The sequence below is a fragment of the Ranitomeya variabilis genome, chromosome 4, assembly GCF_051348905.1.
Source record: "Ranitomeya variabilis isolate aRanVar5 chromosome 4, aRanVar5.hap1, whole genome shotgun sequence".
Classification (NCBI taxonomy): domain Eukaryota; kingdom Metazoa; phylum Chordata; class Amphibia; order Anura; family Dendrobatidae; genus Ranitomeya; species Ranitomeya variabilis.
In genome coordinates, this window is record NC_135235.1 from 642788572 (window position 1) to 642804404 (window position 15833).

The 15833-nt window shown below is 43.5% G+C and overlaps 1 protein-coding gene and 1 long non-coding RNA gene across 2 annotated transcripts in view; one reads left to right on the top strand and one right to left on the bottom strand.

The window, feature by feature from the left end:
• Window positions 1-15833, top strand: part of LOC143767341 (uncharacterized) — an 855449-nt gene that overhangs the window by 24631 nt on the left and 814985 nt on the right. The window lies entirely within an intron of this gene.
• On the bottom strand, window positions 3750-5187 carry LOC143767423 (uncharacterized). The gene is made up of 3 exons (XR_013213710.1): window positions 5054-5187; window positions 4188-4332; window positions 3750-4097 (listed from the first exon to the last, which is right to left on the bottom strand). It is a non-coding gene; the product is annotated as an uncharacterized LOC143767423 (long non-coding RNA).

The window sequence follows — 15833 nt, forward strand, 5'->3', positions numbered from 1 at the left end:
TGCCGCACGTTCAGCCCCATTGGCGTCTTTCGCCACAACAAAACCATCTTTTGTTGCTGACGGCACTGCTTTTGCTGCACCACCACAGTGAGCAGGTAATATAATGTCATTAGATGTGCACACTATGCGGACTATGCTGTGGATATGCAGTGTTTCTGTTGCTGCGGATAAGCTACTTCCCACTTCCGTAACGCTCCCTCGCAATCTGTCGTTTTTGGATAAAACGGATCCTGCATATGTGCTTGCAGGATTTTTTTTTTCCCATACACTTGTATTTGCAATGGTTTGCGACGTTTTGCCGCACGTTGCATCCATTGTGCGATGTGTCTTTTTTTGGCAGACCGTCAACACGAAAAATCCTTACCTACATGTTACTTTCTTGGTGCATCGCATCCGCCATTTTTGACTGCTCATGTGTGGCAGAAAATACACCCCCTCCTCCTCCCCAGACTGCAGAATGGGCAGCAGATGTGTAGAAAAGCTGCATCTGCTTATTTCACAATGTCCATTGGTATGTTGGCACCAGTGTATTGCGACGGAACAGTACTGATGGAAGTGAAAGTAGCCTTAGCAGCGATTGTCCATGCGTTGTCCAGTACCATCTATATATATAATTGTCGAAGGGTTTTTCCGTCTGTCTGTCTGTCTTTCTGTCTGTCTGTCCTGGAAATCCCGCGTCCCTTATTGGTCGATGCCGCCAGGCCTCGACCAATAAGCGACGGGCACAGTATCGAAGTAGAAATCCCGCGTCTCTGATTGGTCGAGGCCGCCAGGCCTCGACCAATCAGAAACGGGCACAGCGACGATGATGTCATGATGGTTGCCATGGCGACGATGATGTCATAAAGGTTGCCTCGATCAATCAGCGACGGACACAGTCTGCCGCGAATTGTGGAATCATCATTGTCCATATACTACGGGGACATGCATATTCTAGAATACCCGATGCATTAGAATCGGGGCACAATCTAGTGTAAATAATAAAGACTATATTCTCCTCTAGGAGCAATCTCGGAGAAGGAGTAGAAGACGTCCCAAACGGATGTGGGTTCATCCCATTATTAATGAGCGTGAGGAAAAGGGACACTTCCATGTCCTTTACCAAGATTTAAGGAGGTAAGATATAGGTAGAAAAGATATATTGTCATCTGTGTTCACTTTTTTTTTTTTATTGATGTTATACACTGTTGTGTTATATATCTGTGGTTTTTAAATTTTTTATTTTTTTTACATTCAGTTTTCCTGAGAAATTTATCCAGTTTTGCCGGCTTACGATTCTGGCATTTGATCGCCGTCTGACAATTCTGGCTCCACATCTCAGCTACGAAGACACATGCATGCGAAGATCAATCTCTGCTGAGGAAAGGCTGCTCATCACCTTGCGGTAAGGCCCTTTTTTTAAAAAAAAAAAAAAAACACAAACTCCACACATTGGCCCCATAGTTAATGCTACCACAGTGCCGCCATAATGCTGCCACTGCGCCACAATGTTTGCAGATCTAGTGCCCATGAATCGTACTATTTATGTTGTCATGCATATTTTCATCGTTATTAAAAAAATTCTAATTTTATAACTTTTTTTTTGCAGGTTTTTGGCCACAGGAGAGAGCTACACATCCCTGCACCTCCAATTTCGGGTTGGCAAATCCACCATCTCTCAAATTGTGAGGTGCACATGTGCCGTCATCTGGCAGAAGTTGCAGCCCATCGTGATGCCTTGCCCAACCGAGGAGACTTGGCTGCAGGTAGCAGCAGGCTTTCAGTCTGTGGCCAATTTCCCCAACTGCGTAGGTGCTGTCGATGGCAAACATGTGAGAGTGCTGAAGCCACCAAGATCAGGATCACGCTTCTTTAATTATAAGAAGTATTTTTCTGTGGTCCTGATGGCGGTGGCTGATGCCCATTACAAGTTTGTTGCCATCGACGTTGGTGCTTATGGCAGTTCTGGGGACTCTCAGGTGCTGCAATCATCACAGATTGGACTTCAAATTCTTCGAGATGGCGGAACGCTCCCAGCCCCAAGACCTTTGCCTGGTTCCACACATCCTGTACCCTTTGTGATGGTATCGGATGAGGCATTTCCCTTAAAAACTAACCTGCTGCGCCCATACCCACGAAGGGCACTGGATGACCGGCGGAGGATTTTCAACTATCGGCTGAGCCATGCACGAAAATATGTGGAATGCACCTTTGGGATCATGTGTAGTCAGTGGAGGATCTTTCACACTGCTATCCAGCTAGATACGGAGACCGTGGACACTGTGATCAAGGCATGCTGTGTTCTCCACAACTACGTTCGTGACTACAGCACAGAGGTAGTTGATGAGTCACAGCTGTCTGAATTAATTGCAGTGGACAACTTGGGTCAAGGCAGGCAATCCATCTCGGGGGTGCGTGTGCGAGAAACCTTCACTGACTACTTCATGAGTCCTGAAGGTGCCGTGCACTGGCAATACTCCTGTGCTGGTGTTGAGCAGCCTGAACAGCAGAGAAGATCGAACACTTAATCCCCATCAAGATGTCAGGCTGTTCAGAAGAGCAAATCGGATGGCTAACCCCAAAGCAATCACAGCCCTTGTGTTCTTCATCAGTACAGCTGAGCAGATTGGATGGCTAACCCCATGCATTCAATGTCCTTTTGATATTTATCATTTAAAAAACAAAAGGAATTAATAAATAAGAATTTTGTTTGAAAAATCAAACCTTGTGTCCGCAACTTACTCTTTAGTCACTGACAGTTATTATCCCATTACTCACAGTTTATAATCTGCAAATTGAAATAACCTTTTTTTAGAATAAGAAATTACCAGACATTTTTGCAAATACAAATTTAGTTTTTATTCATAAATAACACTGTGTACTACACATAAAAACAAAATGTCTTTAAATGACGTTGGTATTATAACACAAGGACAAACATTGTCCAGAACAGTCCATCAAAAATGGACAATATAACAACCTGTCAACAGGACAAAATAGTGCATCAACAATGGATTTGTGAACAACCTGTCAACAGAACAGTTGGGTTGGGGACAGAAATCCAAACAAATTCACCTTTCTCCGGACACACATATTTCCCAAAAATATATGTATTATTTTTTTCCCAAACAAAATATGTGTACTACACATAAAAATGTTACGTCGGTAACAGACGTAGCTTGTAGAAAACAAGGACAAACATTGTCCAAAACAGTCCATCAAGAATGGACGCTATCAAAACCTGTCAACAGGACAAAAGTGCATCAACAATGGATTTGTGAACAACCTGTCAACAGGACAGGGGGGTTTAGGAACTAAATCTTCAAAATTGCTGGTACTCTGGCTGGTACCCATACCCCGGAAACATATCTTGCGACAAAATACTCGTGTTTTGGGAAACATTCTGCCCAGAACTTTGACGAGTTGGACAGTGGCTTGAATTATAGGCTTCAGCAGCGTCGGGCCTGTGTGCTGCATGGAAAAACCGTTGAGAAGCAGCTGCTGGTGGTGGTGGTGGCGGCCCACTTGGGATAGTAAATGCTTTCATAATTCCCACAACTACATCTTGTGGTGGGGGGATTGGTGATGGGACAGCAGCAGACATTAGAATTGCATTAACTGCTGTCATGCACAGGCTCTGCCTGTCCCATGTCATGGACCTTAGGCGGCTAGCTACCACAGATCCAAATTTATCCATTTCATCTTGTGGAGATGAATGGTCTATTATGTTGAGGGTTCGACTTGTGAGTGCTTCAATGGCACTAGCCGAACCATCCTTTTTTTTCCCCTTTTTGGGTGCTGCCCTAACCATTGGCACAGGACGGGCAGAACCAGACCCCAACCCAGTGGGCCTTGAACCCCCAACAAAGGAGCTGGACGCAGCGGAAGAGGCAGCAACAACAGCGGAAGACAACACCGCCGCATCCACCACAGAGGAGGAACTTGCCACAGTACAGGTGGGGGACATAACTGCAGCATGCATGGAGGATGACTGCCTAGGCAAGGGTGGATTTGGTGAGGAGCAAATAGGATAGTCCTCCACCTCCTCTCCATCACCCAGCTCCAGGCTGTTGTCTTCCTGGACCGGTGGGGTTTCAGCCCTTACATTGCCTTCAGTTCTGTACAAGGAATAAAAAAAGACTTTGTCAATACAAGAGTACTGTGAAACGTGGAAAATTCCAATAAATATATATATATATATAACTTACCGCCGCAAATTTCTGCTTGTTAAAATGAATTGCAGCTGGTCTGCAAACGGCACCCTCTTTTTTGAGGGCGAGCTGCCACTTTCTACCTTCTGTGCCTTCATCAGTCTGTCGGTCACAGATCTCCAACGGTTTTTCACATCTTCCACTGAAATTGAACAATTTATAAAAATTAGTAAGGAAATAGATGGTGGCCCAGTTCTAACGCATCGGCTACTACAGAATATGCCTGAACACGTAGTATATTGCACAGGACAAGTACTATATTGCCCAGCCACGTATGTCCACAAGTTTCACCAATCCCAAGTGGCACTGGACAGAGGGGTTTTATGACCAGGTTGTGGAGTGATTTCACAGAGACCGCTGACACGACAGGTACTGCTGCATCGAACTTGCCGCTTGCACTGTCAAGGACAGGGCGGGAGGTCGGAGGGTGAGAATAACGTTATTTTCATTATTTTTTACTTTCAATCTTTGTACTATTGATGCTGCATACGCAGAATCTATAGTAAAAACATTGTCAAACAGGGTTAGGTGTATAACCAGGGTGCGTAACACCTCGCTTTGTTAACGATGTCATTAACCCTGTGTGAGGCATGACTAGAGGGGAGTATGGAACGGGAATTTACCTGGGTTGAGGAAAGAGCGGCCATATTGACGCCAGTATTAGCCCGTCGCACATTGGTTGTGGCAATGTTTGTGTGCTTTTTGCCACAACAAACCAGCCACTTGGATTACATGAAAGACAAAACCCCCAAACAATGAATATCCGTGACAGACAGAAGGACAGACAGAAAGAGGGAAGTGACACAAATAGACAATTATATAGTACATACGTAATAAAAATAACACGAATTTAACATACTTACAAATAAGTTTTTGGCCCGCTTTTGGTAGATGAGGCCACTACGGATAAATTTCTGTTACAATGGCTGGCCAGGCATCACGTTTAGAAGCGGAGGCTTTGTACTCCTCACTCGCACGGTCCCAGACCTCCGGGTGTTTTTCTACCTACAATTTTGATAGAGAACCAGTCACTACATTTGATAAAATTATTATTTTGATAAGAAATATAAAAAAATCTGTACACTAAATGGTGTCACCATTCAAACGCAGCAGTTATTATACATATGTATTTCTGTATATAGCAGCCACATAATATGTAGTACAGTCCACGACATTTTGTAGAATACCCGATGTGTGAATACAGGCCACGCAGTACATAACATTGTACACGCAGTATATGCATAAGACAATACGGTCCGTATTTTACGGCCGTAAATTGGTGACAATTCCCCAAAATATTGGTCCATATCTCCTCCGTAGGCAGGGTGTGTCAGCGTATTTAGCGCATGGCATCCTACGTATGTCATCCGTATGGCATCCGTACTGCGAGATTTTCTCGCAGGCTTGCAAAACCGACATACGGACATACAATGGATCCATGTGCTCCAAAAATAATAAAAACATATTCTCTCTCTCTCTCTCTCTCTCTCTCTCTCTCTCTCTCTCTCTCTCTCTCTCTCTCTCTCTCTCTCTCTCTCTCTCTCTCTCTCTCTCTCTCTCTCTCTATATATATATATATCTATCTATATATATATATATATATATGTGTGTTAGTGAGACACATACATATATATATATATATATATATATATATTTATATATATATTTCATACAGCGGTAGTTAGCTTAAAAGCCGGTAATTCAATTCCAGACTTTTGCTATCTCCTTCCTAGACCCGACATGATATGTGACATGGTTACATACAGTAAACCATCTCATATCACCATTTTTTGGCATATTCCACACTAATATTGTTAGTAGTGTGTATGTACAATATTTGTGCTGTCTATCTACTAAATGAAAGGGTTAATGCCGGAAAAAAATGGCGTGGGCTCCCGCACAATTTTCTCCGCCAGAGTAGTAAAGCCAGTGACTGAGGGCAGATATTAATAGCCTGGAGAGGGTCCACGGTTATTGGCCCCCCCCTGGCTAAAAACATCTGCCCCCAGCCACCCCAGAAAAGGCACATCTGGAAGATTCGCCTATTCTGGCACTTGGCCACTCTCTTCCCATTCCCGTGTAGCGGTGGGATATGGGGTAATGAAGGGTTAATGCCACCTTGCTATTGTAAGTTGACATTAAGCCAGATTAATAATGGAGAGGCGTCAATAAGACGCCTATCCATTATTAATTCAATTTTAGTAAAGGGTTAAATAAAACACAAACAAATTATTTTACATTATTTTAATGAAATAAAAACAAAGGTTGTTGGAGTATTTTATTCTACGCCCAATCCAGTCACTGAAGACCCTTGTTCTGTAAGAAAAAAAAAATAATAAACCAACAATATCCTTACCCTCCGCAGATCTGTTACGTCCAACGATGTAAATCCATCTGAAGGGGTTAAAATATTTTGCAGCCACGAGCTTTGCTAATGCAGTGATGCTCATGGCTGCAAAAACCCCGGAGAATGTAGTTGTAAAGTTGGTCAATGACCTATATTTACCTGCATTTGTGGTGAGGCGCCCTCTGCTGGCTGTTTCTAGATCGTGGGAACTTTCCTAGAAAGCTCCCAGGCTCGAGTTCATAAGAGGGCGCCCTCTGCTGGTTGTCCTCATATGAACTCGAGCCTGGGAGCTTTCTATGAAAGTTCCCACGATCTAGAAACAGCCAGCAGAGGGCGCCTCACCACAAATGCAGGTAAATATAGGTCATTGAACAAATTTACAACTACATTCTCCGGGGTTTTTGCAGCCATGAGCATCACTGCATTAGCAAAGCTCGTGGCTGCAAAATATTTTAACCCCTTCAGATGGATTTACATCGTTGGACGTAACAGATCTGCGGAGGGTAAGGATATTGTTGGTTTATTATTTTTCTTTGTCACAGGGCGAGGGTCTTCAGATGGATTGAGGGTTCAATAAATTATTACAACAACCTTCGTTTTTATTTCATTAAAATAATTTTACATAATGTGTGTGTGTATTTTTTAACCCTTTACTAAAATTGGATTAGTAATGGATAGGCGTCTTATTGACGCCTCTCCATTATTAATCTGGCTTAATGTCACCTTACAATAGCAAGGTCACATTAACCCTTCATTACCCCATATCCCACCGCTACACGGGAATGGGAAGAGAGTGGCCAAGTGCCAGAATAGGCGCATCTTCCAGATGTGCCTTTTCTGGGGTGGCTGGGGGCAGGTGTTTTTAGCCGGGGGGGGGACAAAAACCGTGGACCCTCTCCTGGCTATTAATATCTGCCCTCGGTCACTGGCTTTACCACTCTGGCGGAGAAAATTGCGCGGGAGCCCACGCCATTTTTTTCCGCCATTAACCCTTTAATTGCCTGTAGCTATTAAATTTTAAGGGTTAAAGGCAAATTAAGGGTTAAATGGCAGAAAAAAATGGCGTGGGCTCCCGCGCAATTTTCTCCGCCAGAGTAGTAAAGCCAGTGACTGAGGGCAGATATTAATAGCCAGGAGAGGGTCCATGGTTATTGGCCCCCCCGTGGCTAAAAACATCTGCCCCCAGCCACCCCAGAAAAGGCACATCTGGAAGATGCGCCTATTCTGGCACTTGGCCACTCTCTTCCCACTCCCTGTAGCGGTGGGATATGGGGTAATGAAGGGTTAATGCCACCTTGCTATTGTAAGGTGACATTAAGCCAGATTAATAATGGAGAGGCGTCAATTATGACACCTATCCATTATTAATCCAATACTAGTTAAATGGTTAAAAAGAAACACACAATCTGGAAAAAGTATTTTAATTAATTGATCACAACAGGTTTTTGACAATTTTTTTATTTGACGGCAAAGGGTTAACTATTCTGGCTGACCGGAGATGTTCATCTCCGGTCAGCCGGTGAGTCCGCGCAGCCGCAGTGACCACCAAACGAGCTGCCTTCGGGAGAACTCGGTATACAATGAACGGGATCGCTTTACGATCCCGTTCATTGTATCGGCGGCCGCGGTTTAGAGCAGCCGCATGTTATGTGGCTGCTCTAAACTGTAGATCATCGTGGGACACTCGTTTATTTGGATGCTGCGGAGGGTAGGTATATGTTGTGGTTTGTTTTTTTACTATTTTTTCTGACGAGGGATTCGTGGAATTGGGCGTATAGGTGAGTATGGGTTTTTTATTTTTTTATTTATTTGAGGTGGCGATCGGCGGGGACAGGTATGTATATTTTATTTTCACAGGTAACCACTGGCCACCAATGAATGTTTATAGGGGTGTGGTGGGGGGGTTAATACGGGCCACTGGCCACCAATGAAACTTTATAGGGGTGGGTAGGGGGGTTAATACGGGCCACTGGCCACCAATGAAAGTTTATAGGGAGGGGGGGGGCATCGTGGATATAAAAAAAAGTGTTTTTTTGCACGCAGGAACAGTTCGATGGGAAATACTGCTCCCATCGAGCTGAGCCTGCTGCTACTATAGGGAATAGACATAGGCCGACGGGAGTAGTAGTAGTCTCATCGGCCTATGTCTGACAACACACATACACCACATACACCACACACACGAACACACACAAAACACACACATAGACACTTACCACACTAATCATGAAAGGCACATCCAGCGCCATCCGGTCATACCAGTCCATGCTGGCAGCCATCATCCAGGAAGACGGATATTATCTTCCTGGATTATGGGATGCTCCTGGCATGATGGGATGGCCATGTGACTTCCGGTAGGCCGCACTGTGTACCTCTGCAAATCTGCTTGAATTCCGCAAATTTTTTATAGATTTGCGGAATTCAAGCGGTACAATACAAGTCTATGGGCACGGAATCGCCGCGATTTCGCAAATTAATGAACATGCTGCGTATTTTACTGCGAATCTTTTCCGCTGCGGAAAAATACTCAGTATGTGCACATAATTTGCGGTTTCCATTATAATTGATAGGATGCTTAATGTTAGCGTTTTATAGCGTTTTTATAGCTAAAAACCGCGAGAAAACCGCGATAAAAACGCTACGTGTGCACACAGCCTAAGTCCATCTAGTTCAACCCATAGCCTAACATGCCCTAACATGTTGATCCAGGGGAAGGCAAAAAAAACCCATGTGGTAAGAGTAAGCTCCACCATGGGGAAAAAAAATTCCTTCCCGACCCCACATACGGCAATCAGACTAGTTCCCTGGATCGACGCCTTATCAAGGAATCTAATATATATACCCTGTAACATTATACTTTTCCAGAAAGGTATCCAGTCCCCTCTTAAATTTAAGTAATGAATCACTCATTACAACATCATACGGCAGAGAGTTCCATAGTCTCACTGCTCTTACTGTAAAGAATCCGCGTCTGTTATTATGCTTAAACCTTTATTCCTCCAGACGTAGAGGATGCCCCCTTGTCCCTGTCACCGGTCTATGATTAAAAAGATCATCAGAAAGGTCTTTGTACTGTCCCCTCATATATTTATACATTAACATAAGATCACCCCTTAGCCTTCGTTTTTCCAAACTAAATAGCCCCAAGTGTAATAGCCTATCTTGGTATTTCAGACCCCCCAGTCTAATAACCTTGGTCGCTCTTCTCTGCACCCGCTCCAATTCAGCTATGTCTTTCTTATACACCGGAGACCAGAACTGTGCACAGTATTCTAAGTGTGGTCGAACTAGTGACTTGTATAGAGGTAAAATTATGTTCTCCTCATGAGCATCTATGCCTCTTTTAATGCATCCCATTATTTTATTTGCCTTTGTAGCAGCTGCCTGACACTGGCCACTGAATATGAGTTTGTCATCCAGCCATACACCCAGGTCTTTTTCATTGACGGTTTTGCCCAGAGTTTTAGAATTAAGCACATAGTTATACATCTTATTACTTCTACCCAAGTGCATGACCTTACATTTATCCCCATTAAAGCTCATTTGCCATTTATCAGCCCAAGCTTCTAGTTTACATAAATCATCCTGTAATATAAAATTGTCCTCCTCTGTATAGATTACCCTGCAGAGTTTGGTGTCATCTGCAAATATTGAAATTCTACTCTGAATGCCCCCTACAAGGTCATTAATAAATATGTTAAAAAGAAGAGGGCCCAATACTGACCCCTGTGGTACCCCACTACTAACCACGACCCAGTCCGAGTGTGCTCCATTAATAACCACCCTTTGTTTCCTATCCCTGAGCCAGCTCTCAACCCACTTGCACATATTTTCCCCTATCCCCATTATTCTCATTTTATGTATCAACCTTTTGTGTGGCACCGTATCAAAAGCTTTTGAAAAGTCCATATACACTACATCTACTGGGTTCCCTTGGTCCAGTCCGGAACTTACCTCTTCTTAGAAGCTGATCAAATTAGTCTGACATGAACGGTCCCTAGTAAACCCATGCTGATACTGGGTCATGAGGTTATTCCTCTTCAGATACTCCAGTATAGCATCCCTTAGAATGCCCTCCAGGATTTTACCCACAGTAGAGGTTAAGCTTACTGGCCTATAATTTCCGAGTTCAGTTTTTGTCCCCTTTTTGAATATTGGCACCACATTTGCTATACGCCAGTCCTGTGGTACAGACCCTGTTATTATGGACTCTTTAAAGATTAAAAATAATGGTCTATCAATGACTGTACTTAATTCCTGCAGTACTCGGGGGTGTATCCCATCCGGGCCCGGAGATTTGTCAATTTTTGTGATTTTTAGACGCCGCCGTACTTCCTGCTGGGTTAAGCAGGTAACATTTAATTGGGAATTTTTATCACTAGTCATATTGGCTGCCATGGGATTTTCTTTTGTAAATACTGATGAAAAAAAGTCATTTAGCATATTGGCTTTTTTCTCATCCTCATCCACCATTTCACCCAGACTATTTTTAAGGGGGCCAACACTATCATTTTTTAGTTTCTTACTATTTATGTAGTTAAAGAATATTTTGGGGTTATTTTTGCTCTCTCTGGCAATGAGTCTCTCTGTTTCAATCTTTGCTGCCTTGATTTGCTTTTTACAGAATTTATTAAATTTTTTGTATTTATTTAATGCCTCCTCACTACCTACTTCCTTTAATTCTCTAAATGCTTTCTTTTTGTCACTTATTGCGCCCCTTACAGCTCTATTTAGCCATAGTGGTTTCCTCCTATTTCTAGTATGTTTATTCCCATACGGTATATACTGTGCACAGGTCCTATCCAGGATGCTAATAAACGTCTCCCATTTTCTTTGTGTACTTTTATGTCTCAGGATATCGTCCCAGTTAATTGCACCAAGATCCTCTCTCATCCGTTGGAAATTTGCCCTCCTGAAGTTTAGTGTCCTTGTCACCCCTCTACTACACATCTTATTAAAGGAGACATGAAAACTTATTATTTTGTGATCACTATTCCCCAAGTGACCCCCAACCCTTATATTTGATATGCGGTCTGGCCTGTTGGTTAATATTAGGTCTAGCAGTGCCCCCCTTCTTGTTGGATCCTGAACCAGTTGTGAAAGGTAATTGTCTCTCATAGTTGTCAAAAACCGATTACCTTTACTGGAACTGCAGGTTTCTGTTCCCCAATCTATTTCAGGGTAGTTGAAGTCCCCCATAATAATGAATTCTCCTTGAGTCGCAGCTTCATCTATTTGCTTTACGAGGATATTCTCCATTGCTTCCATTATTTTTGGAGATTATGGATCTGGTTTGAGAACTACCCGGTCCTGGTACATCATTAAGAATGGAGGGTCTATGGAAAGAGCCTGGATGTCTCCCACTCTTCTGGCCGAAGTTAAAGCTATCAACAAGGCTACTTTATATGTGATATTTTTTAGAGAAATAGAATGTAAGGGCTCAAAAGGAGGTTCAGTCAAAGCATCAAGGACTAGATTCAAGTCCCAGGGCGGCAAACGTGGGATATTTACTGGTGTACATCTTTCGCATGCTCTAATGAATCTTGCTATCCACCTGTCACCAGCTATGTTAGCACTATAAAGAGCTCCTAAGGCAGACACCTGAACTCTCAAGGTATTGACTGATAAGCCCATGGCCTTTTTGTAGAAATTCTAGGATGGCTTTAATAGGAACCTTATTAGAGAAGGATTTTTTATAGAAATTGAGGAATTTTCTCCATACTCTGCTATATATTAAAGTTGTAGACTTTTTCCTACTTAGCAGTAATGTGTTAATTAGCTCTTGAGAAAGCCCTCTTAATGTGAGTATTTGACTCTCAAGTTCCACGCCGTTAGGTGGAGACCCTTTACTTGTGGATGGTAGAATGGACCCTGAGACAGTAGGTCTGGGATCATTGGCAGAATCAAGGGATCGCAAACTGACATTGCTCGAAGACAGGAGAACCAAGGCCTTTTTGGCCAAAATGATGCTATTAATATTACTCTTGCTTTCTCTTCCCTTATCTTTTTAATGACCAACGGGATTATCATCATTGGTGGGAAAGCTTAGGCCAGATCGTAGTCCCACAGATACTAGAGCGAGTCTATTATTTCTGGATGATCTGCTACATTTATGGAGGCGAATGTCTGTACCTGTCTGTTGTTCCTGGTTGCAAACAAATCTATTTGTGGGAGACCCCATATGTCCACTATGCTACTGAATATTTGAGGATTGAGAGTCCATTCTCCCTGACAGAGCGTGTGGCGACTTAGGAAGTCGGCCTTTGAGTTTTCTACTGATATGGAGAGATGTGAGTGATGGAAAATTGAGTTCTGCTAAGTTGAAGATGTTTGCTGCTGAAGACATCAAACTTCCCGATCGCGTTCCACCTTGACGATTTAAATATGCGACGACTGTTGTGTTGTCTGACAGGATTCTGATATGAGATCCTCGGAGCTGGGTAAGGAAAAAATTCAAGGCATAATAAACCGCATTTAATTCTTTCCAGTTGGAGGACTGCTGAATCTCTAAAGAATTCCAGCGACCTTGACCTTGAGGAATGCAGGAGGAGAGTGAACCCAAGAGAGACATGGCATCTCTGAGGGACATTTGAGGATTAGACCTTGCCATAGTGACTTTTGAGATTATGGTTAACTTTTTGGATTCTGGTAAGAGACATCTTTGACTTACAGAGTCCAAAATTAGTCCTAGGAAGGACTGAAGGGTTTCCAGATGTAGTCTGGATTTTTTTGAAGTTCACAATCCAACCTAAAGCCTGTAACGATGAAATGGTATTAGTCAATCATTCTTTACATTGAGAGGCTGAATGTCCAATTATTAGGAAGTCATCTAGATAAGGCACAATTAGCGTATCCTGATGACGCAAATAAGCCATCACCTCGAGCATAACTTTTGTGAAAACCCGAGGAGCCATAGAAAGGCCGAATGGCATGGCTGTAAATTGGAAGTGACGGATCCGGCCTTGTAGGTCTACCGCCACTCTGAGGTACTGTTGGTGCTCTGTATAAATGGGAAGATGATAGTATGCATCCTTCAAATCTAGACCCGTCATAAAGCACCTAGGAAGCAAAAGTTTAATAGTAGACCTTATCGATTCCATTTTAAAGGTGTGTTCGTACAAAAAGGAACTTAGTCTTTTTAGATTTATTATAGTACGAAAAGTACCATCCGGTTTTGGAACCAGAAATAAAGGGGAATAAAATCCCCTCCCTTCCTGATTTCTTGGTACTTCTATGAGAACATTCTTAGCCAAAAGGCTTAGAATTTCTAACTGAAGCACTTTTTGTTGTTCCGGCGCTTTCAGTGATGATATAATTAAAGTATCCTGTGGTAGTTTAAAGAACTTTAATTTTAGTCCAGATTTTACTGGGAGAAGAATCCACTGATTTGAAGTTGTGTTCCCACTGATGATAAAAAAAAATTTCAGTCTTCCACCCACCGGGATTTCATTACTGATGGTATCTACCACGTCTAGATATTTCGGGGCTACTGAATAAGGCACCTTTCGGTTTTGTTTCTTTTGTTTCCCAACGCTCTCTTTGCGGCTCATACGACCTCCTTCTGTTAAATGGTCATCTTCTAAACGCTCTCCTATAAGAAGGAAGAAACTGTTTAGGAAATCCCTTCCTTCTTTCTCCTGCTTTATTGAGTAGGTCATCAAGAACCTTTCCAAACAGGAACTCACTCTGGCACGGGATTTTACATAATCTAGATTTAGACTGTGCATCCTCTTTCCATCCTTTCAGCCAGAGGGCTCGACGAGCTGCATTGACAAGGCCCGCTGATCTTGCTGCCAGCCGTAAAGAATCTGCTGAAGCATCAGCTAAAAATGCCGTATCACTTCTAGTAAATGGAAATGCTTGTAAGATCTTTTCTCTCGGCACTTTACCATTTACCTGTTGCTCCAGCTGGTCTATCCATGCTAATAATGACCTAGCGGTGCATGTACTCGATATGGCGGGCTTAAAGGCTCCTGTATTTGTCTCCCAAGATCTTTTAAGAAGAGGTTCGGTTTTACGGTCTAATGGGTCTAGTAAGATTCCTGCATCCTCCACAGGGCGAGATGACTGGTTTGAGGTGGAAGCCACCGCCGCTTCCACTTTTGGAACCTTGGACCAAACTGCTAACTCTTCATCATTGAAGGGGTAACGCCTTTTGGAAGAGGATGGAAGAAACCATTTTCCTTGTTTGTCCCATTCTTTTTTTACAAGATCTTTGATGACGGAGATGAGAGTGAAGGCTCGCCGTTTTTTGTGACCTAGGCCTGCGAACATGATATCCTGGGTTGATCTGACCCCTTTAGTGTCTGGACAACCCATAGTGTTTCTCACTGATTTTAATAAGATTGTCTATACTGTCAAGTGGAATGCATGCTCCGCCCTCAGAAGAACTGGATGATGATCCCGAGGTATTAGAGGACCAGATTAACCCTTCCTCCGATTCTGGACTAGAAACAAGGGAAAGGCTTTTACTTTCTTGCTTTTTTAGGCTTTTTGATCCCAGAGATTGGATCTCCTGCCTAATTATGGCCCTGATATTAGTGGTTGTAACCGCAGCCTCGTCCTGTAAGGTTTGATTTATGCAACTTGGACACAACCTTTTTGAATATGAATCGGGTAGAGGCTGTACACACAGGGCGCACTCCTTATCCTTCGATTTACTGGTTTTCTTAGCCTATGGGGAGAGGATAGAGAAGGAAGGGATCAGCTTATAGATAGAGGATTATATACACTCACCCAGTGAAGCATTCATCATACCGGTCTTGGAGGAGGATACGCTGTGCGGAGTCTGAGTAGATCTGTATCTCTACTTCTTCTAGTATGAGTGTGAGACCCATTAGCAAAGCGATCACTCTTTCTCACAGATCTTGCTGTGGACTTTGAGGCCTTAGCACTGCTGTCCTTGCCAGCGCTATCCTGCTCCACCGCTGGTGGATGCTCTTTCTGCGTCGGGGACGACATTCTGAGCATGCTTGCTCTTGCGCCAGGCTGCAAACCGGAAGTGTTCCCACTACTTCTGGTTCAGTGTGACAGAGCGCACTTACCCGGGAGATACCGCCGCCGCCTCCTAGAAGCGTCCTCTCTATAGGCCGGGCTTACTGCCCGGAACCTGCCGGGATTGTGATCAGACGGGGGGAGGCTGCATGCAGTGGCTCCCCCGCCACTGCTACTGGCGCCGCAGCCCCTGCTGTCCACACAGAGACCACACAGGCGGGTACACGGGCCAGGATTCATGAAGGTGCTCCAACCACCTCCGTTCATGCAGGTATTCCAGGGATTTCCGATAGGAACAGGAA